The sequence below is a fragment of the Protopterus annectens genome, chromosome 8.part1 (assembly GCF_019279795.1).
Source record: "Protopterus annectens isolate FY-2018-M chromosome 8.part1, PAN1.0, whole genome shotgun sequence".
NCBI classification, from domain to species: Eukaryota; Metazoa; Chordata; order Ceratodontiformes; family Protopteridae; genus Protopterus; species Protopterus annectens.
In genome coordinates this window covers 254614359-254638490 of record NC_056742.1, presented here as the reverse complement: position 1 = coordinate 254638490, position 24132 = coordinate 254614359, and the positions used below count along the sequence as shown (strand labels likewise).

Sequence of the window (24132 nt, the reverse complement as noted above, 5' to 3'; positions counted from 1 at the left end):
GTGATACAAATAGGACCTGCTGGAGAGATAGGTATGTATGTATCCCAGACACTACCCCAGCTATGGAACAAGCTCCCCAGCCATGTCAAGTAGAGTTCCTACCTAACCCAATTCAAGTGCAACTTGGGCAATTGGATGGGAAACCAGAAATTCATCCCTGGTTTGGCACCTATGTATCTAATGGACACAGGTAACCTGTAAATGGTTCATCTCCCAGGCTCATGTTTAACACTTATCAAGGGTATCAGAACTTGTCAGAGATTTGGGATGCATGGCTAGGCTTAAAAAGGCCCTTGTGGTTGTTAGCCTAGTAAACACCTATGAATCTATGAACATATAAGCAGTGGGAGTAATCAAAACTGACAATGTCTTCTTGTATGATTAGCAGGTTTTGGCAGCTCTTTTGAAAGACAGTTCACTGAATGGGATTGTTACAAAGGAAAAGTCTCTTTACTCAAATTTCTGTAACAGCATAGTGTGATGAAAACAGATGCAACAGTGCAGAGAAAAAGAACATTGCTTGCTGAAATGCAATTTGAAACATCTGTTTCTCATTCAAGAAATGCTTTTGTTTTTCCCCATTTTGAGCAGCTAGTAGGGGTCTCTTAAAAGTATATGTTTTCAATATTACTACATGACAAAACCATCAAATTACTTTAAATTACACAATTACTTCCATCATTTAAAGGTGATACCCAAGGCATATGCTGCATCCTCTTATTTCTAGTCTTAGCCCTGTGTGTATCTCCAATTTGTGATTGGCATTTTCTAAAGTCACTGTTACGCTCATCTGTCTTGTGGAAAAAAATGGAAGCTCTACATCCTTGATGCTTTATTTATGTACTTTTCTATTTCATTCTCTTCATCAACAGTGAAATCTGGCACTCTTAAAGGCGTTTCCCTAAATATGTTAGCATTGCTCTATCAAAACTGGTGCAAAAAGTGTCTTGTTTTACACTGCCCTTTCTTTAAAAAAAGTGTTTTTCATCTTGCAACTCTTCTCGTGCTGCACCTTTTTTCTTTTACTTTATTAAAGGTCAAAGGTTAATGTCTGCATCCCTTAATTGTTTCATGTTATCAAAGTATTTCACTTCAACTTTGGAACCCCTTCCATTTCATCATAGAACACTGGCTGCCATTGCACAACTTCACCACATGGTTGTGCACTATAGCATATAAAAGGTCATCCCACAGAAAAGTTTGATTTTTATCTGCTTTATGATTGCTATCCTTCCTTGCCTGTGCACAACTGCTTCCCCGATCCCTATAGCCATAAGTCTTTCTATCTCTCCTATTTTACCATATTCACATGACATTGAAGATACCTGTGAGCTTTTCTTAAAGTCTGATATTTAGTAGTCATGTGTCTTTGTGTGTGTGTTTGTGTGTGTGTGCTCTATATTAGAAGACCGACTGTTTAGGTGATCGAACACCTAAACATCGATCATCTAATATCGAACTGCACAATGTCGAACATCCCAGGGAAACACGTCCCTCGGCCACAACACAAAAAACATTAGTTTACATCTAAATTAAGTGGGGGGCTTTGGCCCCCACCCCTCCGATGTGGGGGGCTGTGCCCCCCATACCCCCCTAACTAAATATACCAACTCTGAGATCGCTCAACAGTACGGAAATAGCGAACTCCCGCGAACAGCCAAGGGAAATCTTTCTCTGCATTAAATCGTCCTTTCGTCATTTTTTGCTTTCGATATTAGAAGATCGATGTTTAGGTATTCGATCACCTAAACATTCGGGCTTCTAATATAGACCGTGTGTGTGTGTGTGTGTGTGTGTGTGTGTGTGTGTGTGTGTGTGTGTGTGTGTGTGTGTGTTTTGTTGCGTGCACCTGGGTGCTTTCTGCTACAGAGTTCTTTAAGCTACTCACAAATGTACAGCCATTAATTATCACATTCAGACTCCAACTTGAAGAACTGCATACTAAAACATTAGGGACCACTACTGACCCTGTATACAGTACATGACCTCTCTTGTATCAATTCCTACTCGTTAAAATTTGCAACCTTTACTCCAGCCACCTTTCCTCATTAAGCAATGAACTTTGTGTTTCAAAAAGAAGTACATTTCCTTAATCAAAGTCACTATGGAGACTTGAATTTGTCTGAAATATATGACGATTTGTGCCTGTTCTTTAGATGTCAACTGGTAAAAGATTTTCTGTAAAAAAGAAGCTGAATTCATGTTATCAGGTATTGTGCAGCTTCTGACCAGTTGAGATACTTCTTCCCCATTTTTCTGCTAATACAATCTGACAGCTGACAGCAGTTTCTCATTGTTCCTTCTGCTGCTCTACAGGAAAGTAGTATGAATAACCAGGGAAGTAGTATGAATAACTAGGGAAGTAGTATGAATAACCAGGGAAGTAGTATGAATAACTAGGGAAGTAGTATGAATAACCAGGGAAGTAGTATGAATAACTAAGGAAATAGTATGAATAACCAGGGAAGTAGTATGAATAACCAGGGGAGTAGTATGAATAACTAGGGAAATAGTATGAATAACCAGGGAAGTAGTATGAATAACTAGGGAAGTAGTATGAATAACCAGGGAAGTAGTATGAATAACTAGGGAAGTAGTATGAATAACCAGGGAAGTAGTATGAATAACTAGGGAAGTAGTATGAATAACCAGGGAAGTAGTATGAATAACCAGGGAAGTAGTATGAATAACTAGGGAAGTAGTATGAATAACCAGGGAAGTAGTATGACTAAACAGGGAAGTAGTATGAATAACCAGGGAAGTAGTATGAATAACTAGGGAAGTAGTATGAATAACCAGGGAAGTAGTATGAATATCCAGGGAAGTAGTATGAATAACTAGGTTGTAGGTAACCCATCAAAATACACTTTCCCTGAACTCATCTTTCAAAGGAAAATTTACCAAAACAAAGAGTTATTGACAAAAGTGCAAAACCACCATTTAAATGATTTTTGCAGGGGACAAACTCACATGCACCCACCACATCCCACTAACTAAATTTTACTAAATCCCAGATCACACAATACCAAGAAAAAGTGAAAATATCTTACCGTGGTATTCTGTGATCTCTCCACTGTCAGCACTCTGCTAACATACTCCCTCCCATTGACATGCATGTTATTTCATCATTTTGATATGAATAATGTGCACTCAAGAAGAGTGCACTTCAGTGACAACATATGGATGTGAATAATATTGTTACTCAGTGTGACTGCCTGAGAAACTTATGAGATCATTACTCAGACCTCACGTAAATGTCTTTCTCTGCAGTCAACATCAGAACTAGAAGAATCTAGAAGACAGACTTGGGGTACATTCAGGTACCACTGATATCTAGACATCTGTCATTAGAACAGACAAGTTATGCAGTTCAAGTACGAACAACATAGCATCCAGTTAGAAACTTGCATGAATGAAGATGTAAGAATAAATGTTTTTTTCAGTGCTGGCCGATACAGGTCAGGAAGTGTTTTTCAGCTCCTTTTCTGCTGGTGATTTATTAATTGCAATGCCAACACTATTTGGCATTCTGTCTTAATCAGAGGCTCTAGTTACAAAAGTTAAGAAAAAGGAGAAAAAAACAGCACCGTTGATGCAAAAATGCAATCAGTATGCAGATGTGTCAGGGGGCTGGTGCAGCAAACTGAGTCAAGGTCACAAATTTAGAAGGTCCTTCCTGAGTACTTAGCAACCCCCTCCCCTTTACATCTCCCTATCTTTGAAAGTCACTATCCCCTCATTTCGCCTACTTACCTGTTTTTGTTTCACCACTCAACACAAAGTATCACAATCATCTTACAAATATTCATTTCAACATCACTGCTCAATATCTATCAGCTCACTGAACAATTCAGTTTTTAATCACTCCTGCAGTCCGCTTATTGCCCCCTTCCACTTTAGACTTTTGTCCAATCTGGAAAATCAGTTACACTTCTCAAACAACTGCACACTTGTTGAAATGTAAAGATCTGCTACTGTACATTTCTCACTTTCACTCTAAGTATCTTTGCTGCATATTTTGTGATTGCTATTTGTTTCTTTCTTTTTGACTTTTTGTAACTAAGCTAAACAAATCAGATGCTGGAATAAATATTGCCAGGAGAAATATTAACAACCTCAGATATGCAGATGATACCACTCCAAAAGCTGAGAGTGTAGAAGAGTCAAAAAGCTGGATTCTTGCTAAACATTGAAATAAATAGATAAATTAATGAATTAAATTAAAATACATCATCTAGGCATATGAATTATTTACAAATCATTAGGAACGAAGTAGAGGCATCCATTTTATTTTCTTGCCCTTAAAGATATCTGCAGATGTTGATTGGAGACTTGAAATTAAAATATGCCTGCTCCTTGGAAAGAAAGCTAGAGCCAAGCTGGAGAATAGCTTGAAGACTGAAGGCATAACATTGCCAGCAAAGGTCTATATGGTCAATGTTATGGCTTTCCTCATAGTGACATATGGCTGTGACAGCTGGACTATAAGTAAGATTATCCACTGGAAAATAAATGCTTTTGAACTGTAGTATTGGAGAAGACTTTTGAGAATTCCATTATCTGCAGAAAGATCAAATTAGTCAATATTTAAGGAAATAAATCCAGACTGTTTACTGGAAGGTCTGATAGTAACACTAGAACTCAAATGCTTTAGCCACAAAATATAAAGGCAGGCTTGACTAGAAAAGACACCAATACTAGGAAAACTGAAGGTAAAAGAAGAAGGTGATGATAGGATGTAAGGTTAATGGACAGCTTTTACGAAGTAATGAATAAGAAAGTGCAAGACCTTAAAAAATCAGTTCTTGTCAGGCAGGCCTAGTGTGTCACAAAGAGCTGGATTCCACTTCATTACTAAAAACACCAAATCTGTAGTGGAAAATGCACCCAAGTAAGTCAGTCAACCAATCAAAACAAAACAAATAAGTAAGACACCATACATGTTAGCAAACTGATTCATTAGTCACCAACAGTGGTGGATTATATTAGGGTCTTTTTGCGAGGTTGCCTTGGGCCCTGGCATTGGTGGATGGTTCGGTGGGGTGGGAATCAGGCTGCCCTGCATAAAAGTTACTGCATTTTAATTTTGAAAAAAATGCACCTGTACTGCCATGTCCAAGCATGCTTGCTCACTGAATCAGACGAGCAGACACCTGAGCATGGTATGTCAGTAGGTAGTGCTGCAGCGAGGTCCTTGTATCTCACAAATCCCATAGGAAAACAAAGACAGTAGTTCCAACTCCTGGTAGGTGAAAAAGTAGTGACTGTATTACCTGCACTCTAGGTCAATATCTAATCATGCACTACCAAGAGACCCAAGTCAAGGAAGTGAGCAAGCTTTTCATCAGAATGTTTAATTATTATTACAGCTCAGGTAGAAAAAGCATAAGAAGGCGAATTATAAAGTGAAAGAAATGTTATTTGCACTTCTATTAGTCTACTTCCTGCAACCTGCATTCACTTCACCTTAGAAGATCTGCAAACAACTGCAGATCCCTGTGCACAGCCAGTTGTTTGGGTGCAAAGTAATGTAACATAATATCACACAGGAAATTATAGGCAGCATAAGTGAAAAAAACAATAATAGCGAAATCACTAAATAAAGCAACATCATTTAATAATGAGTGCTTTTGTCCAACATAATAATAGCTAGTTTTTATTATATTAGATGAAACCATTTATTATGAAAGAATGTTGCTTTAATTAGTGCTTTTGTTATTATTATTATTGTAATGTAACTTGCTGTTGCTGAGAAAAATGGCAGGTTATGAATCACCTCAAGGGACAAAGTAGCAAGGGCAGTTGGATGGGTGCAAATAGACAGACTTGCTAAGGAAGTTGATATCTGCTGAAATTCCAAAAAATTAAAAAAAGACAAAAGTAGCAGCATTATGTGCATTCTGTGGGTGTTCGATTTATTATCCTTTATGCAGAATAGGTTTGTAGAAAATTTCAGCCATTTTCATTGGTACATCAAGAAAAAAACATTGCCCATATGTAAACGACAATGGATCATTTGCAAAATCGTAGGCATTTGGTATAGGCCAATAAAAAAGATTAATATAATGGTTAGCCATTTTAGTAGTAGGGTACAGACAAGGATCTACAAAAACTTGTAAAGAAAGACTCTAAGATAAAAAAGAATCCATGTAAGGGAAATATGTACAAAGGAAAGATAGGTTTCAAAAATTTATAGTACATGGCCAATGGACAGGCAGCTTTTGGCTCATAAGGCCAAGGGATCACATTAAAAAACTTAGCGTAAAAGAATTATTTTAATAAAAGTTTCAGGTAAAGAAATAAACACTGAAACGTTATATTGAACTTAGATTACTGGAGAAAGAGGGGAGATGAGAAAGCAGGAGGTCAAGATGAAATTCGTTATGCAAGTTATTTATATTCATATTTACAAAGGAATGGTGGTTACACTTAGGGGAATGGATAAAAGCACTATATTATAAGAATGAACTGAATGGATAAAAGCACTATATTATAAGAATGAACTGAAGTACTAGTGAAAGAAATCTAAGAAGAAATTTAGATAGAAATCAGACAATGCAAGGATGTCGTCTGTTGCCAGACATCTTTTTATCAGTTTTGGAGGTGTTCACAAAAAGATAAAGACTCACACCACAGGAAAAGATGGGAAGGAAAAGGTTTTGACTGTTCATATATTATTTTTATCTGAATGTCAGAAGATGAAGAAATAATCTTGGAAAGTGGCATTGGAAGAATTTGATGAATTTGACAACATTAATGGCAGTTCAGAGCTGGAGTGCAATGGAAGGAAAACAGAAATGCTGAGACTGAGAAGCATTAGGGAAAGGGTGATACCAGAGAAACCAGTACAGAATATATGAGACTAGAGCCCTATGCTCAGCAGTGTGTGGAACTTTGTTTGTTTGTTTGTTTGTTTGTTTGTTACTTTGTAGCATCTATTAACTTCAGAATATTTCATTGTGTGCCCACAACTCACACTGAATAATATTACCTCTTTACAGTATAAAACAGTCACACATGTGCTTTGATACTTTCAGGAAATGGCCTGAGACTGTAAACTGTTTTTAGTAGCATTTATAGGAAAGGTTTAGGTAAATGCCTTATGCCATTAAGGATGGCCATCTTTAGAATATCATACTGTCTTTTGCTGCGATCATTGGGCAAAATAAATGTGACATTACATGGACAGATTGGAATTCATAAAGAATCCCTTTAAGGGTAATGCTGTACTATGCATTCTTATCACATTTTCTGTTTGTAATGTATAGCTTAGTACAAATATAAATAAATCCATCCATTCAACATCCATTCAGCTGTGTGATATAACAAAAGTCAGTGTGCATCACACTTATTCAGAATGACCACAGTGCTGAAGTGCCAAGCTAAGGTAAGGGTAACTCAGAACTGGTAATTATTCTTGAGTATACTACATTGTACATAGTGCTAGACTTCTATGGTGTCATACACTGTAACCTGGGGTAGTGGAGAGGAAGAGGCAACTTCACACAGAGAAAGGCAGCAGCTACTTATTAAATTTAGCCAAATGGGTGACTTAAACGCACTGTCTCTCTTCTGCTGCCATATTACATAGTATACCATAATTAAAGGCTGAACTTTCAATAGACAAGTACTTCCACATGCTGCATTTATTTCTGATAAAGTGATTGCCAGATAGCTTGAAATGCCAGCACTTTTACATAGCTGATGAATGAAAGCTGTCCTAAAAGAGCTAGGGAAATAATTTGGACACTGACAGACGAAAAGTATAAGAAGAACATCAGAAAGTCCTATGATATATCAGCAGTTATTTCGTTTAGTCATTCACTGAGTTTTTATCTATACACAGTTGTAGTAGATGTATCTTATTTGAACAAAACATATCCTTCTTCCTTAAAACAGCAACATGTTCCTTTTCTATTGCAAATGAATTATGAATGAACTACTGGTCATTCCAGAAAATTAGTTTCTGTGCAGTATAAGTAACCTAACAAGATTCAATGACAAATACACACCTTGCAGTTTTCTTAGTAAATGATTCAAGCTCTTTAGTGTTTGGTGAATGGCACTGCTTACTATGAACTCTTACAGGTGTGGCTGACCATGTGGCTGACCACTTGTGTAACACCTAGCTTCTGTTCTAAACTAATGCACTGCTCAAAGGAGATGAACTCTGCTTTGATAATACAGAAGCACATCTTTTCTTAGGAATATATTAACAAAACATACTTTTGGATCAAAGATATATGCTAGTCTGAATGAAACAAACTCCTTAAAGCTGGACTTGACCAATAATACAAAATATGTTTTTTTGTATTTCTTTTTTTTGTACGAAACGAAAAGCACCTATATGACTTGACATATTAGTTACACACTTTATTTATAATCATTTTTGCTGTTGCTATACTTCAAGGAAGCCCTCATGTCATCCTCCACTGATCAACTATAATTTCAGACTGTTTTGCAGTTTTCCACAGCCAGTCAGTTCATATGTCACCTACTCCCTAATACCTCTACACAAATGTTGTTTGTCTTTTCGGTTTTTCCCGGTTAGGGGTCGCCATGGTGGAACTCCAGTCTGCTAATGATTGGCAGTCGCTTTCTATGGTGCCAAGTTGCCAGTCCGATGCCCAACCTTCAACGAAGGCATGCCCATTCACGCATATCTTTCGGAGGCCACTCGACCACGGGGAGGACATGCAGACTCCACACAGAAGGCACTCCGGCCAAGAATCGAGCAGGAGAACCTCTTGTTGTGAGGTAACAACGCTACCGCTGTACCAACGTGGATTAATACCTCTACAAAAGTAAAGTAAAAAAGCTAAAATATGAATTCCATCCAAAAGATAGCACCCAAGACAAAAGTTGTCTTCTTGGTTATTAACCACACCGTAAGAGTATGGCGGTGCTGATACTAATCAGTGTTTTGCACACAGTGCCAAATGCACTAAACAAATGCATTGTTGTCCATGTGCAGTCAACACAAGAATGGTGAAGCATAAATAACCTGGGAACTTTTGTCTGTGCTGCTCCTTCTAAGCAGGTTTAATAACATTTCTGTTGACAACGGCAGCATTTCTAAGTCCATGGTGCTGGTGTATATAATGTACACATAAGTAGTATGTAGTCATGTAATGGGGTGAGCATGTGCAATACAGTCAGCAAATCACACAGTAATCACAAGAAAAGTGCTTTTCCTGTGAAACAGTCATTTCACTTACATATAAAATTAGTCATTAAAGAAGTATTTAGCCAGAAATGTCTCTGAGTACTGCTCATCTATACAAAGTAAATGAACATATATAGCACTTAAAATGAACTTTAAAAAAGAAAATGCCATAAACATGAACTCAGTAAAAAAACATTATCCATATCAAATATATACTGTGTTCACAGCAATTATGAACAAGGTAACATACCTCATTCTGACAGTTAGGAAGTAACAGGCTGAGTAATAGACAGTCTGTCATCAAATTACATGATCTGCTTTCTACTTAACAATGTAATATTCGACCTGTATTTAGAAATGACTTTGCCTCCTAGACTGAACGTGAAAACAGACTAAATAGATCAGTTTTCTACCTGGTTAACAAATAAACATAAATAAATACATTATGTATGTATATACCTGCATACATTGTATGATTTATATTGGCTGGCTCTCTGTTATCAGATCAGCTCTACAGCTATAATATGCTACAGTTTCAGCAGACAGCTTTGTACATTATAGCTATCTGAGAACTGTGCTATCTCGTGGCTCAGTTGCATATATACTGTTCTCTATCTGTTTTCTTGCTGCACAGATCTGCACTATATGTTGCTTTTTCCTCTGATTAAAAACCTGTTCTTGGTTGTACTTTTCTGTTCTTTGGCTTATGCAGAGTAGTGCCGACCATGTTAAAGAATCTTGTGCTGGTAGCATAAAATAAGTAATGCTCCTCCATCTGGTAACTTTATGGTTTCTGAAGGGAGTTTAAGAATGAACATAATACAAAAGTTTATAATTACTAATATTTAAACATTAATATTTTGAATTGATGTCATGATTTGTTATTTAATTAAAAAACGGTAGCAGAAAAGAATCCTATGGAACTATAATGGTCACATACAATGGTCACATACAATCACATACACCAAAAGAGATTAAATTAACATGCAGTCATTCTGTCCAATTTGAAAGCAGATATTTACCTAAGATGTATGCATTTGATACAATGTCCTACATAATGCCAGAAAGTCTCAAGGATCCTTATCTGTTAAGATTAGACTGTTTACAAGTAAGTAGAGCTTGGAAATACATGACGATGGAGAATTAAGGTTTGTGAAATGATGGAACAGTGAATGTGGATATGCATTAAAGATCCTTCCTGAGGCTAGCGATACATATAAAAAAACATCAAACATGTGTTAAAACACACCAGACTACAAAGCCAGTGAAAAGATGCCACCAATCTTGTATTAAACAGTTTATTCACACTGAATAACACTCGGCGCCTCGGCACAACCTTTCTGGAGTTACAAAATATGCCACACTATACACACATATATTCACTTAAATACAATTAATCAAACAATCACCTAAATAATCAGCCATCAATTAAAATAATCATATATACATTTTAGAGAAACACTCTACAGTTACATTCACAATTTAAACCTACTGGATAGAATGTATTAAATTTTAAAATATATAAAGTCTCTTTATACAATAATTTCTTTTTCTTTAACACTTCATTTGTTTCTGATATATGTTCCAAAATGCAAGCTTTTAACAGTGAAAAGTCACTGCTATGACAAATAAAAACATGTAAAGCTATAGGCCTCATAGCATTATTGTTTTTTATGTCTCTAATATGTTCTTGCAACCATAACTTTAATATTCTTTTAGTCTCCCCTATATAAAACAAGTTACAGGGGCAAGACAAAGCATATACCATTGATTTAGCTATACAGGAAAAAGTAGAAGTGGAACAGAATTTTACACCATTTATTTTTTCAAAACATTTGGTAATATTGGAGCAAAGTGAAGACCTTCCACAAGGGAAGGTGCTACATTCCAAAACCTGCAGATTTAATTTTTCATCAGGTGAAATCAATCCATTGTGCACCACTATGTCTTTGATATTTCTACTTCTTTTGAAACAGATATTTACAGTTCTACAAAGATTTTTTATCACTTCTGTATTAATTAAGTAGGACTAATAATATCTAATGGCATCAATGATTTTCTCTCAAGATATTATATACAGTAACAAAACAGGCTTTTCTATACTCCTGCACAGTATTAAATTCTCTATTATTATTTATCTTATTTACTAAAGAACTATTATGAAGTAAGCTGGAGTCTATTATTTTATGAAGGGCATCTAAAATAGTATTTTCATCATACCCCCTTTGCTTGAAATTAATACATGTTTTTATTATTTCCTTTTCTAGACCCATTTCATCATTACATAGCCTGCTGACTCTCAATAATTCATTACAAGGTAAGCCTTCAAAGTATGTGGTGGATGGCAACTGCTACTATCCAAAATATTATAATCCCTTTATGTGTATGTTAGTTACTATCTTATTGTTCCTAATAGTCAAAGTGACATCTAGATAGTTAACTATTTTTCCTGTCTGTAAGCCATCAAATTGTATTGTGATACATATGTATATTTACTGATATGAAGTCATATATTTTGAAAGAGATTGTGGCACAGTGTAGACTGGGAAATGTTGCCTTTTCCTCCCAGTAGTGCGATCTCGGAGTTGGTATATATAATATGCAGGGGGTGTGGGGGATGCAGGGCAGGCTTTCCCCCCTGCAAAAGCATTTAGAGTAACATGGACTTTTAACATTGGAACTTCCATTGTTCAAATATTGATTTCATGGTTACTAATTCTGACATTTTGGTAATTTGGTATTATCAAATTCAGCTACACAAGTTGATCATTTTGTGAAAAACTGTTTTGAATTTTCCACATTTTGAAAGTAAACCTATATATATATAAATATATATATATATATATATATAGATATATAGATATATAAAAATATTTATATAGATATATATATATATATATATATATATATATATATATATATATATATATATATATATAGATATAGATATAAACACACACACACACACACATACACACACATATTTATTATGGTGACACTGTGGAGAAACATGTGAGAAGGAGAAGAAATGCATAAAATAAGAGAATTATAAACAACAAGCTAAACCAAAGACACATGCAATGAAGCTCATATGTTCTCATAATTTAATTACAGTGTGCATGCTCAAGGGCCAACAAGGAACACTAACTCAACAAAGGTTACATTATAAACAACATTTCTAATTCAGAGATCAAATTTGGATTTCAAAGTGGCAATATTTGGAGACAAACTAACATTAACTGGCAACTGATTACATAATCTTGGAAAAATTTGTGTTATAAAATTATACTTTATTGATGTTTTATTTTTGGGGATTTTAATGTTAAATTTATTGAATCTGATTGCCTGTAACATTTCATCGTGGTAGATGTTATAGGCACTAATTACATTTTATTGCTATAAACTAATCTGTACTGTTGTACTGAAATTGTCTGCCTTACAGGGCCTGTTAAATCACTGTTGTTACTGTCACACTGTTTGTAAAGCTTTTTTAGTTACTTTCACTGTTTGAAAGGTATTAACTGGAAATGTTCTCCATTTGTGAAGCATTTGTTTGTTTGTTCTGATTTCCTGCCAAAGAGTGTATCATATAACTGATTTGTTTGCAGTTAAAAATAATTCTCTAGAGTCTCCTTGCTCCTTTATCTGTTTAAAACTTTCATTTAGTGTATTACTGCTGTTTTTCTGCTGTGCTAATTTACATAATACATTTCTGTAGTGTTTTCTGCCTGAAATAGTGTAGCTAGTAGCTGTAGCATAGCCCAGTTCAGGTTTGCTGTTTCTGGGTCTGGTTGTTTGTTTGCAGTGGCTGTTTGTTCTGAGCACATGTTCCAGGCCATCTTGGATTAGCAGAAGCCTTTCTTCATGTTATTGAGAGGATTGTGTTGATTGGCCACTGGCTGGTAAAGGTTGGCTGGTCTAGGGCTTGGAGTAAGCACTCATTGAGTCTTCTTAGCTTTTTTTTTAAGTTGTTTCAGGTTGTACCTTTGAGAGGCTTTCTGCTTATTCACACTAAGATGAACAGAGGAGGGGCACTGACCACAACTCTGAACTGTGATATATAACAATAAGTATCCTGTTTTTGCTTATTTTACTAGTTACTGGTTATTCTAACCATTTATAGTACTTTTTATTGTATGCTGCCTACTTTTTCTCCTTGCACCTTTATCTGTTTAAAACTTTAATTTAGTGTCTCACTACTGTATTTCTGTTGTGCTAAAGTAGTGATTTCTCTGTAGTGTATTCTGCCTAAAATAGTGTCGCTAGTAGTAGTAGCATAGTTTTTTTCCCTCCCTCCTTATTGGTTTCTTGTTTTTATACTTGGTGGCTTTGCAGTTGCTCATGCCTACTATAAATTTGATCTGGGACACTCCTCCCAGTCTACTCATTCTACCTAATGCAGACAGATCATTTGGGAAGGCCACCCCCCTTAGTTTCATAACCCTGAATTATCTTCTGTTCCTCCTTTCTCCCTTTCCACTTTACTAAAAAAAAACATTGATTCAGCTATTCTAACAGTATTTGTGTTTCCTCCTCCTACTCTGTTACTTCATCTTGGTTTTTCTGCTACTTGTTCTCTAAAGTATTCAATTGCATCTTCTCTGCTGCATTTATTACTGCTTGTTTTTAGCCTGTTTAAATTTTAAGTGTTATTCTAAGCCTCTTAGTTTTGGTTTAAGCACTTGGGCTTTAGGTCTACCCCTTAGCTCTCCCTGGCCTCTCTTCCTCAGATTCTGACCAATATGGATGGACAATTTCCTACGGTTTCTCCTGCCAGCCTAGTTGATATGGGCATCCTGTAGCAACTGCCTCATGTACAAAAACAACCATCTACTACTACCACCTAAGAACACAATTTGTCATAGATGCAATTACATAAAGAAGCTAGAATCTATGCTCTCTCCCTCACAAGCCAGTATATCTGGCACTCTAAGGTTGTCAACACAATCATTACACCTCAAACACCACCCCCAACTACACAACACACACCCTCATATGTGGAGGTTCTCAACAAAAACAAACCCAAACAAAGGAGACCTTAGAGGCAAAAACACATGAGAACTCCACAACCCTCCACACCACATACCATGCATAGTGCACACACCAGTGTCTCGCAACCACTAAGGCCTAACCATAAACTCAACATATTAGTCATAGAAGACTCCATTGTGAGACACACAGATGTGCCTGTCACCAGACTGGATAAGGAGAAAGTCATGGTTAGTTGTTTGTCAGGTGCCAGAATCCACCATATCACACATGCACCCAAGTCTCTCAACAACAGGTACTGTTATGACTCTGTCCTAGTCCATGTTCGTGGGAACAACTTGAGATATACCTCCCTGGATTATATGAAGAGAGACATGATTGCACTCACTGAATATGTGTCCCAGGCAGGTATGTACCTAGCCTTAAGCAGCATTCTACCATTACCCAGAATGATGCCTCAATACAAACGGAAAATTATTGACTTTAACAATTGGCTTAGTTTTTGGTGTCATTCCAGGGAGGGGTGGGGTCTAGTACCTAACAGCCTGGGAAGATATGATCGACAGACCACGATGTTTTGCTAGAAATTGCCTGCATCTGTCTCAATTGGGCTTCAGGCTTCTGGCAAAGCCCTTGCCTCCTCCATAGTGCCTTTTTTAGGAAAAGTCATGAGGTTGATACTACCAACATAAAAATTTCAACAAAACGCAAATTAAATGTCATGCTGCTAAATTCTAGGAGTATAAATATGAAACTACACTCATTGCAAGTATTCTTAATCCTGGAAGATGCTGACATTTGTGCAGTCACAGAAACCTGGATCAAAGCTACGGAGGGCAGCCCAGCCTTATCTGGTTACTCATCCTATCATACATTCAGACTCCAGACTGTGAGCAGCAAAGCCAAAGGAGGTGGATTTTCAATATATATTAAAGGCACACACATGCTTCCAGACATTTCAAATAGTACGACGCAGAGGAGACACTCCAGGGCAGTTAACCATTGACAAGACCGCTATTCAAATTATAGTTAGCTACAGGCCCACAAACCTACCCCGCCGAAATCAAAACAACTCTTACAGTTTACCTTATTGTTGTCCATACTAGAATTCCCTTATGACCCAGAGGGGTCTCACCAACTTGTCTAACAACCAATAATATCTGAACATACTGTATATATTGCTACTACCTGGCTTACTGTACATTTTGTGTATATATAACTACAACCTGGTTTACTGCACATATTGTATATACTGTTAAGACCTGCAAGTGCTTTGTTATAGTTTGTTCTACTATACTGAATAAGACTTCTTTATAAATTCCATCTACTGTGTTTCCAAGTATGCTACTGCAAAATTCTTTCTCTTTATCTCATTCTATACTTTTGTAACTTATCACTGTCATTATTTCACTTTCTGTAATGTCTTGAGCTTTTGTCCCCAGGACCCCACTGAAAATGGACACCAGTTGTCCAGCTGGACAATCCTGGTAAACAAATGTTAAATAAATAAATAAAATAAATACAATTTGACTCAGGATGCCCACTCCACCTAACTGGACCTCTTCAACTTTAGCAAGGTTCAACCTTTTACCCTGGTCCTGGGTGATTTTAATTACCCAACCAGTGATTGAAAAAGTATTCATGCCAGAACACAAATGCCCAGAGATTCCTCAATTTTATCAATGCAAATTCCTTGGAACAGCTAGTTGATACCGCTATAGTAGGTTATAATATCTTGGACTTGGTATTATACAACATGAGTAACCACTGCAGCACCCCTACAGTATCATCCTCCCTGGTAAGATCTGACCATAAAGCAGTCACATTCAAAGTCACCATCTCCTCTGACCCCCTTCTAGCTAGGGTCAAACAAAAAAACTTCTCCAAAGCTGATTACAATCTTCTGATGAATGGTATAAACAGCTTCATAGCTCCCAATCCCACTGTAGGAACTGGCACCAATGTCCAAATCTTCACCAATCTACTATACAAGCATTTATATAGATGCATGGAATCAGGAATACCTGACAGGACAAAATCATCCTCTGCAAGGAAGAGTAAACTTATCTGGTGGACATCTGCAATAAATACACTATATAACATAAGGAAAAAAATTGCTGTCCAGTACCAAGAAGGAGCAGGTGCCCAATTGGAAGCAATCTCTCCTTAGCCTGAACAAGCAAATAAGAGTACAAGTAAAATCCTCTAAAACCAAATTCAAGTCCAAATTAGCCACATCTCCTAGAGACAATCATGAGGCCTTCTTCACATATGTCTGCAATCTCAAAGGAAGCACCCAGATCTGTTCAGAACTCCTGGTCAAGGACACCACATACACAAATGCTGCAGAAAAAGCCAATGTACTGGCTGACAGATTCAGCAAAAACTTCTCCCCTCTGTCCCCCCCATCAGTAAATCAGGACAACCCCAGTACCTGCCCCCACCCCTTATCTCTAGGGAACAGGTCATCACTGCCCTCTCAAAGGTAATAAATACAGCCTCCATGGGACAAGATAACATCCCAGGCTGTATCCTACATGAACTCAGGCATGAACGTGCAGCACCATTAGGCACCCTATTCAACCAAAGTCTGAGTACCAGCTTTGTCCCAGCTGAGTGGAGGGCAGCCACTGTCATCCCTTTACATAAAGGTGGAGCATCCACTGATCTGGGAAACTATAGACCCATCAGCCTAACTAGCTGAATCTGCAAGGCCATGGAATGGACTATCATGAAACTCATTAACAGGGACATTGGCAACCTCCAAACACTCGACCCCACACAGTTTGGCTTTGTCAAAGGGAGGTCATGTCTGTTAAATCTGGTTGATTTGACCTGACCATAGCTTTTGATACTATTCCACACTTAGGCATAATAGATAAACTCTGTCAACCTGGCATCAAACCATATGTTACCAGAGGGTAGCAAACTGGCTCACTGATAGAGCCCACCTAATCAAAATAGGGGAAGCCACCTCAAGCAGTTGAGCCATAATGAGCGGCGTACCCCAAGGATCTGTCTTGGGACATCAGGATATACTTCTTTGAGGTGGAGGCCAAAACCAGTGGGCAATGGCTGGCCAAGTTTGCAGATGACTTCAAGCTGGGTGCAGTCATCAAATCCCTAAGTGATATGGGCGTCCTCCAAGAGGGTCTCACCCAAACAAATGACTGGTGCCAGAAACATGGCCTCAAGCTCAATGCCAAAAACTGCATCATCATCCCTTTTGGGGAGAGTGACGTCCCCACATATTATCACATGAATAGCAATGTCCTAAGTACTCAATCAGTAGTGAGAGATTTGGGCACCCAGGTTGATAGTAACCTGACTTTTGACCACCATGTTGCGTACATTGTACAGAAAGCTTTCTACATCGCCCACCTCATAAGTAAGGGTATCTCATCCAGGGGCAAAGAGGTCATAACATCCCTGAATTCTTCCCTTATAAGGCCAATTACTGAGTACAATGCCACCCCCTTTACAATGTACCTAGCAAAGCTCATGCAGCAGTTGGACAGACCACAGAGGTTCTTCACCGGGAGAATCCAGGACCTCAAACATCTACCCTGCACAGATAGGTTAAAAGCCCTGCCCCTCTACTCAGTTTCATACAGACTCCTCAGAGGTGACCTCTTTCTGGCATGCAAAGCAATCTCAGACCCTGCCTTGATGGGACTGGTGCATATTCTCAACTCAAACTCCACTTGAGCAACCCATACACATGACCTCAACCTGGTCTGTGATATTAATAGGACTTGTTGGCAGGACAGATTTGTGTCCCAGAGACTCCCCCATCTGTGGAATAGACTTTGCCTCTACGTCAAGCAGAGTACCTCATTATCCCTTTTTAAGCGCAACCTGGTTAACTGGATGGGAAACAGAAAATACACACCTGGGATTCCACCTGTGTCCCTGCTGGACAGGGGCTTTGGGTGCTGACTTGTCTAAGCATGGGCTAAACTCTTGGCTAGGCTTATAAGGGTTTCATGGCCAATAGCCTAGTAACCTCCTATGATCCTATGATCCTATGACCTCTTGTGTGCCTGAAATGCTCAGATTATAAATTTAAGACATCTGTCTTGATAATCAAAGAGTCTAATGGAAGGTATTCTCCTAGTGAACTTCCTCTTACAGATTCAAGCACGGTAAGTTGACTTCTGTTGAAACTACAAAAATGACTATTCTATTCCAGAAATGGATATATATACATTTTATACAAATTAACTAAGTTGTGCCCATCTTTACTGATAAGGTTTTAAACATAAGAAAGTCAGAAAGACCATGATTAAAGGAAATTCTGATGAAATAAATATCCCTAAATCTTTATAGCAGTTAGTTTCAGACAGATCATATTTAATAGATGGTCTACTAAGATACAAAACTTTACATTTATTTATACTAAGATTCAAACTAAAATTGTTAGCCGACCTGGAGAATTTTAACAATAATCCAAAGATTATTGAGTGATCCCAATTACAATAAACTATAAAACCAAACATACAGTCACCTGCATATTTGGCTTCCCAGGTACAACTACTAATAGGACTGGTAGACAAAACTAGATTAAATAAGAAAGGACCCAACACTGGTCCCGGGGGCATATCTGTTGACACTGCCAGTCTGATAGTTGACCTCTAATTGATACATGCAGCAAATGATCAGTAAGCCAGCTAATAATCAAATGGTATTAAATTCATTATAGATGTATTTACAAGAGTAGATTTAATCGAACCATGACATTTTGCCAAGTCCAAATAAATAATGCCTATTGATGCTGTGGAGTCCAAAGATAATGTAAATTGGTCATAAAACTCAACTAGGTTAGTTAATGTTGACCTACCGTATCTAACGCCATGTTGTTATATATCAATTGTACTTGAATTATTTTCCTGATACAGTAGTATTTCTAATAGAGATCTTTCAGAACATTTGCCTAATATAGATGATAAGCTAATAGGTCAATAAACAGATATATCTGACTTATTACCCTTGTTGTTAATTGATGATATATTTGAACATTTCCAAAATGTGGGGCACTACAAAGTTTCTGAGTAAACTATTAAACGTCTGATGTTACAAAGGCAAAATGTCATCCTTTAAGTTGTGAATCAAAACAGAAAGTATCAAATCTGGACCCATTGTATACTTCTTCATATCTTTAAGAGCTTCTAAATTAGCATACAACAATATAGTAGGACATATATAGCCGGACATTGGGACGGGTTCTTATATAGTGGTAACTTGGTCAAAGGATAAGCATTGTGAAAAAAATCTAGTGAATATATTCAACATTTTAATAGGATCTGATTCAATCTTTCCATTAAATAATATAGATGTTAAGCAAACATCATTTTTAACATATACATTGATATATTTATTTAAATGCTTTTATTCTTAAAAGAGGGCAACAATAAAGTTTCATATTTCAATTTTGTAGTTCTTATTTGATATTTAAGCTCTTTAGTAATATCAAACTGAATTTATTCACAGATGATAAATTCATTATGAAGTTATGAAACATTCTTTTTTTTCTTTTATATAATTTAAACAATCCAGTATCCCACCAATAAGATAACTTACTAACTGATGGACCCTTATATTAAAAAGTACAGACAAGGCAGTGGTCATGGCAGAAAATAGAGAAACACAGAAGAATCTAAAAACTGAGAAGGTCAAAGCTAGAATCAGAGGTGTTTGATCTCAATGTCACAAAATATTGCAGGAAGTGTGTGACTCGAGAATTTCAAAGAAGATGAAAAGCAGGGTATGCAAAACAGTGACGTGGCCATTTTTTCTGTATGGAACAGATATTTGGGCAGTAAAGGCACGACTGTTGCAGAAAGCTAAAGTGATGAAGTGCCTTAAAGAACATTAGAATGCACACTCTAGGGCAGGTGAAAAATGAAGACATTAGAAAAGAAGCCAAAGTAGCATTAACTGCAAATAATGTCAATGAAAAGAGATTACAGTGGCTCAGTCATATGCAGGAAATCAGAAAATAGCTTTGTAAAGCAGATCTGGGAGAGAAAGAAAGAAGGCAAGAAAAGAAAAGGACATCTATACGATAAATAAATTGTGCAATAACTACAATATGACAGTTAGAAACAACTTTCAAAGGCAAGAAGAATGTCCTTGAATGAAAAGTGGTGGTAACATTTGACACAATATCCTGGTCCCATTTAAAAATATGAAATTGATAGTGATGATAAACATGAAAGAAATGGTTAAACAAGTGCAATTTGACCTGCAACAATAGATAAATACAAAAGTGTAACCTCTATAAGCAAAATCCTGAAAAGAAGATGAAGCATTAAGAATGTATGCATTTATTTCATTTTAATATACTTTTATTGACCAAGTAAGTTGACTTTAACCAATGTTTCTTTTCAATCAAGACCTATTCTCGTTTGTTTCTAGATGTCTTAAACGTTATCTATGTAATGTATCATTGTAAAAAAAAATGTATTGTCATGAGTATCTTAAATTTACATGTTTGAGATTTTATCCCTAAGCTTCTGTTGAAAATTGACTTGCCCAATTGGACTTTCTTGGTAGACAGATAGTGAAATGGATAAGTAGTACACATATAGATTGATATATATATATATATATATATATATATATATATATATATATATATATATATATATATATATCTATATCTATCTATCTATATATATATATATATATATATATATATATATATAGACAGACAGATAAATATTCAGGTGATCATTAAAATAGTAAGCACTGCAAAATATGATAAAAAAATTTGAGATAAAACAAGACAAATATTTTCACACTGCTATTGAATTATATAAAATTATGCAAATTGGTTAAAATATGTACATTACTTAGATGACCAGGAGTCAGATAAAGCAATACATATTATATAATAGTACTGAGCTTTGAACTGTATGTAATTAAATATTTGATTACTGGGTAAAATTAAAGTGGTTTCACTGTTATACAAAATACTCACAAAAGCTGTTCAGAGGCCAGCAATCCAATGCTCCCTACAGATGACAGAAGGTATCTTCTTCTGTTGGCTTTTTCCTGGTTAGGGGTCGCCATGGCAGAGGAGTTTTATGGTGTCGATTTGCCAGCCCAGTGCCCAACCTTCCACAGAAGGCACACACATGCACACACTCACACCTAGGGCCAATTTATAGTGTCCAATCCACCTATAGCATGTCTTTGGGATGTGGGAGGAAACCGGAGCACCCGGAGGAAACCCACGTGACCACAGGGAGGACATGCAGACTCCGCACAGAAGGCACCCCAGCCGAGAATCGAACAGGAGAACCTCTTGCTGTGAGGCGGCAACGCTAACCGCTGCACCACCATGGCCGCCCTAGATGACAGAAGGTATCAATATGGATTTAAAAAAAAAGAAATTTTCAGGAATAAAGGCTACAGAGTTTCAATAGTTTTATGAGGCTGATTGTTGATGCAAGCATGCATGAATCTATTCTAAACAATTATCTTCACCATACAATTGTATATTATAAACAAAAAAATTTGTTCAGCTATCAGAAGGGCCATAAAATCATAACCATTTATTCAGGCCATTCATTCATGGTCTGAGCCCATACCCTGACTAGCCTTATACTTAGACCTAGCATGTGAAGAGGTTGCTCGGAAGTAGATAGTCATACAATGAACATGTGGCAAAGCCATGGGTCTACAAGTCCCAAGAAAAACAAGTTTGTATTTCTCTCTCTCTGCTATACTCTTCTAATACTGTAATAACTCATAAATACTCAGGCAACACCAGTGCCAGTAAGTGTCCCATCTGCTATACTCTTCTAATACTGTAATAACTCATAAATACTTAGACAATTTATGCAAACTGTTAACTTTCTGCTTCACCTGTCTCTCTCAACTTTCATTTGTTTCTTTTCCTAATAAATGTCTTGCATCAATATGCTCTAAATGTTCACAGTCCGAAATTAATTTTTTCTTCCTTTTTTCAATTCAACAATGTTATTATGGTAAACAACAAAGTAGCATAAACCAAAAAGAAGAAACTAGCAACATTTTCTTACATCAATCTCATATCATATGCCATATGGAGAATTATGATCAGGTAGACTGTAACTACATTATTATATGTTTGAGACATGAATGCCCAAGTAACGGTTACAACTAGAGACCCAATCATAATTCTTTGTCCTGCATGGAGGTTTATGTGCTCTTTGTACTACTGGTTAAAGAAAAAATAAATTAAAAAAAAGCACAGAGTATTTTACAAGCTTTGAAAGGCAGTAAAGTTCTTAGTGAGCCCTGCCAAAAACAACAGTATCAGAACACCAATCATCTTATTTGCTTAACATTTGTGAGTGGGACAAACGATCAAAAGCATGCAAAGTTTTTAAATATAATTAACTTAATTAAAATGTTAATAAAAGGACAGATTTTGAATCAATATGTTTCTGAACAATAAGACATATGAAATTCGGTTTCTGACATTTTGACTGACTGCAGTTGTTAGTGCTTTACCAGAAACTTGAACAAATTTATGAGGGACAAGGTAAGCTGAGACAGATATACATCAATCCAGAAATAAAGCTTTTACTTCTGCTGCTGTCATTTAGAGGCTGGCACTGTCAGTTCTTAATGCCTAGCATGAGACCTAACATTAATAGTGCTTAGAAAGGTGCTTAACAAATAGTTAAGTACCTTTCTAAGCACTGTAAATATCAGGTCTTGTGCTAAAGTAGTGCTTAACTAATTTGCCTTTTTACCAATATGGGTGTGCAATCATAGTGATCTATGCAATAAAATTGAATTATAACCATATTAAACAAGAAAATAGAACCAATGTACACAAAATAGTATTTATAATTCTGATCATGTTAACTTAGGAAACGGTTTCAGTTTAAAGTTTGATGGACTCTCTCATCTCCTTCTATAGATACTTCCTTCCTATCCTTTTTAAAGTAAAATAACTGAATTTCAGACATAAACTTAAATCCTAAAACATTGCCTTTTCCATTTTGAGAAACCAGATTCAACTATTTACAAATGCCTCTCTAAGAATGATTGTTTGTACACATTGTGCATGTATGCGCAATGTGTTCTTTGTATTGTTTCAAATTGTTTTGCAACAAGGTCATGGCTAAACATGAAACCTAGCAGACCAGTCCACCTACCTAAATGAAAAATAAAATATATAAAATACATATATGATCAGCTACCGGGATAAAACCTGCTAGATATAGGAATCCATTTTCAGGACTGACTCTACAAGTTCCTATCTGGTTGACTAATTTGTTTGGAATCGCACAATATGTAATGAAAGACCATTGAAATGAAGTCACACAGACCTACATATGTAATATGGTCTGCAACTAGTGAATAGCATATAATGTATTGCCACTGACTACTGTGTAATATTGAGAGAAAAATAACCTTGTTATAGCAGTGTTCTTATATAAGACTTTCTCTCCGTTTTAACAAACCAAAGCTTGCAGTGTCATAATTATGGTGCAAGTCCAGCTCAGCTCTGTAAAAAACATCGCAATCATTTAAAACAAGGCCCTTAGGAAGGTGAATAAGTAAACAGAGAATGAATTGCACGAGTTTCGGTGATTAGTTCACAGTTTATATTTATGGGTATCAAGGAACATTAACCCTAGTGATCTTAACATGCAGGTAACCAGCCAATTTAATTTAAGCATAAGGGTATAAAGGAGAAGTGAAGAACATTTTATTCATGGGAGAGCAGTTAGCTGTTTACCATGACCAAGATGGGTGGGACTCATGGTGCCAGCTCCCAAATAATAACCAAAATGAAGTTCACGTTGAATTGGTTATCAGCTTGAAAGGTTGTTAGACACTTTGTTCTCAGACTTTTTTAACTGGCAGTAACTCAGGGTTGCTAAGGCTCCTCACATCTTTCAAGGCATTATGATCAGATCTCAGATCAAAACCTTCTGTTATGTGTTCTCACAATGGATTGAACAAATGTATTT

The 24132-nt window shown here is 36.6% G+C and overlaps 1 protein-coding gene across 1 annotated transcript in view; it reads right to left on the bottom strand.

Annotated features, from left to right (window-relative positions):
* The window catches only part of CPNE7 (copine 7), a 2789522-nt gene that overhangs the window by 1250689 nt on the left and 1514701 nt on the right, over positions 1–24132 (bottom strand). The gene's annotated exons all lie outside the window — the stretch shown is intronic.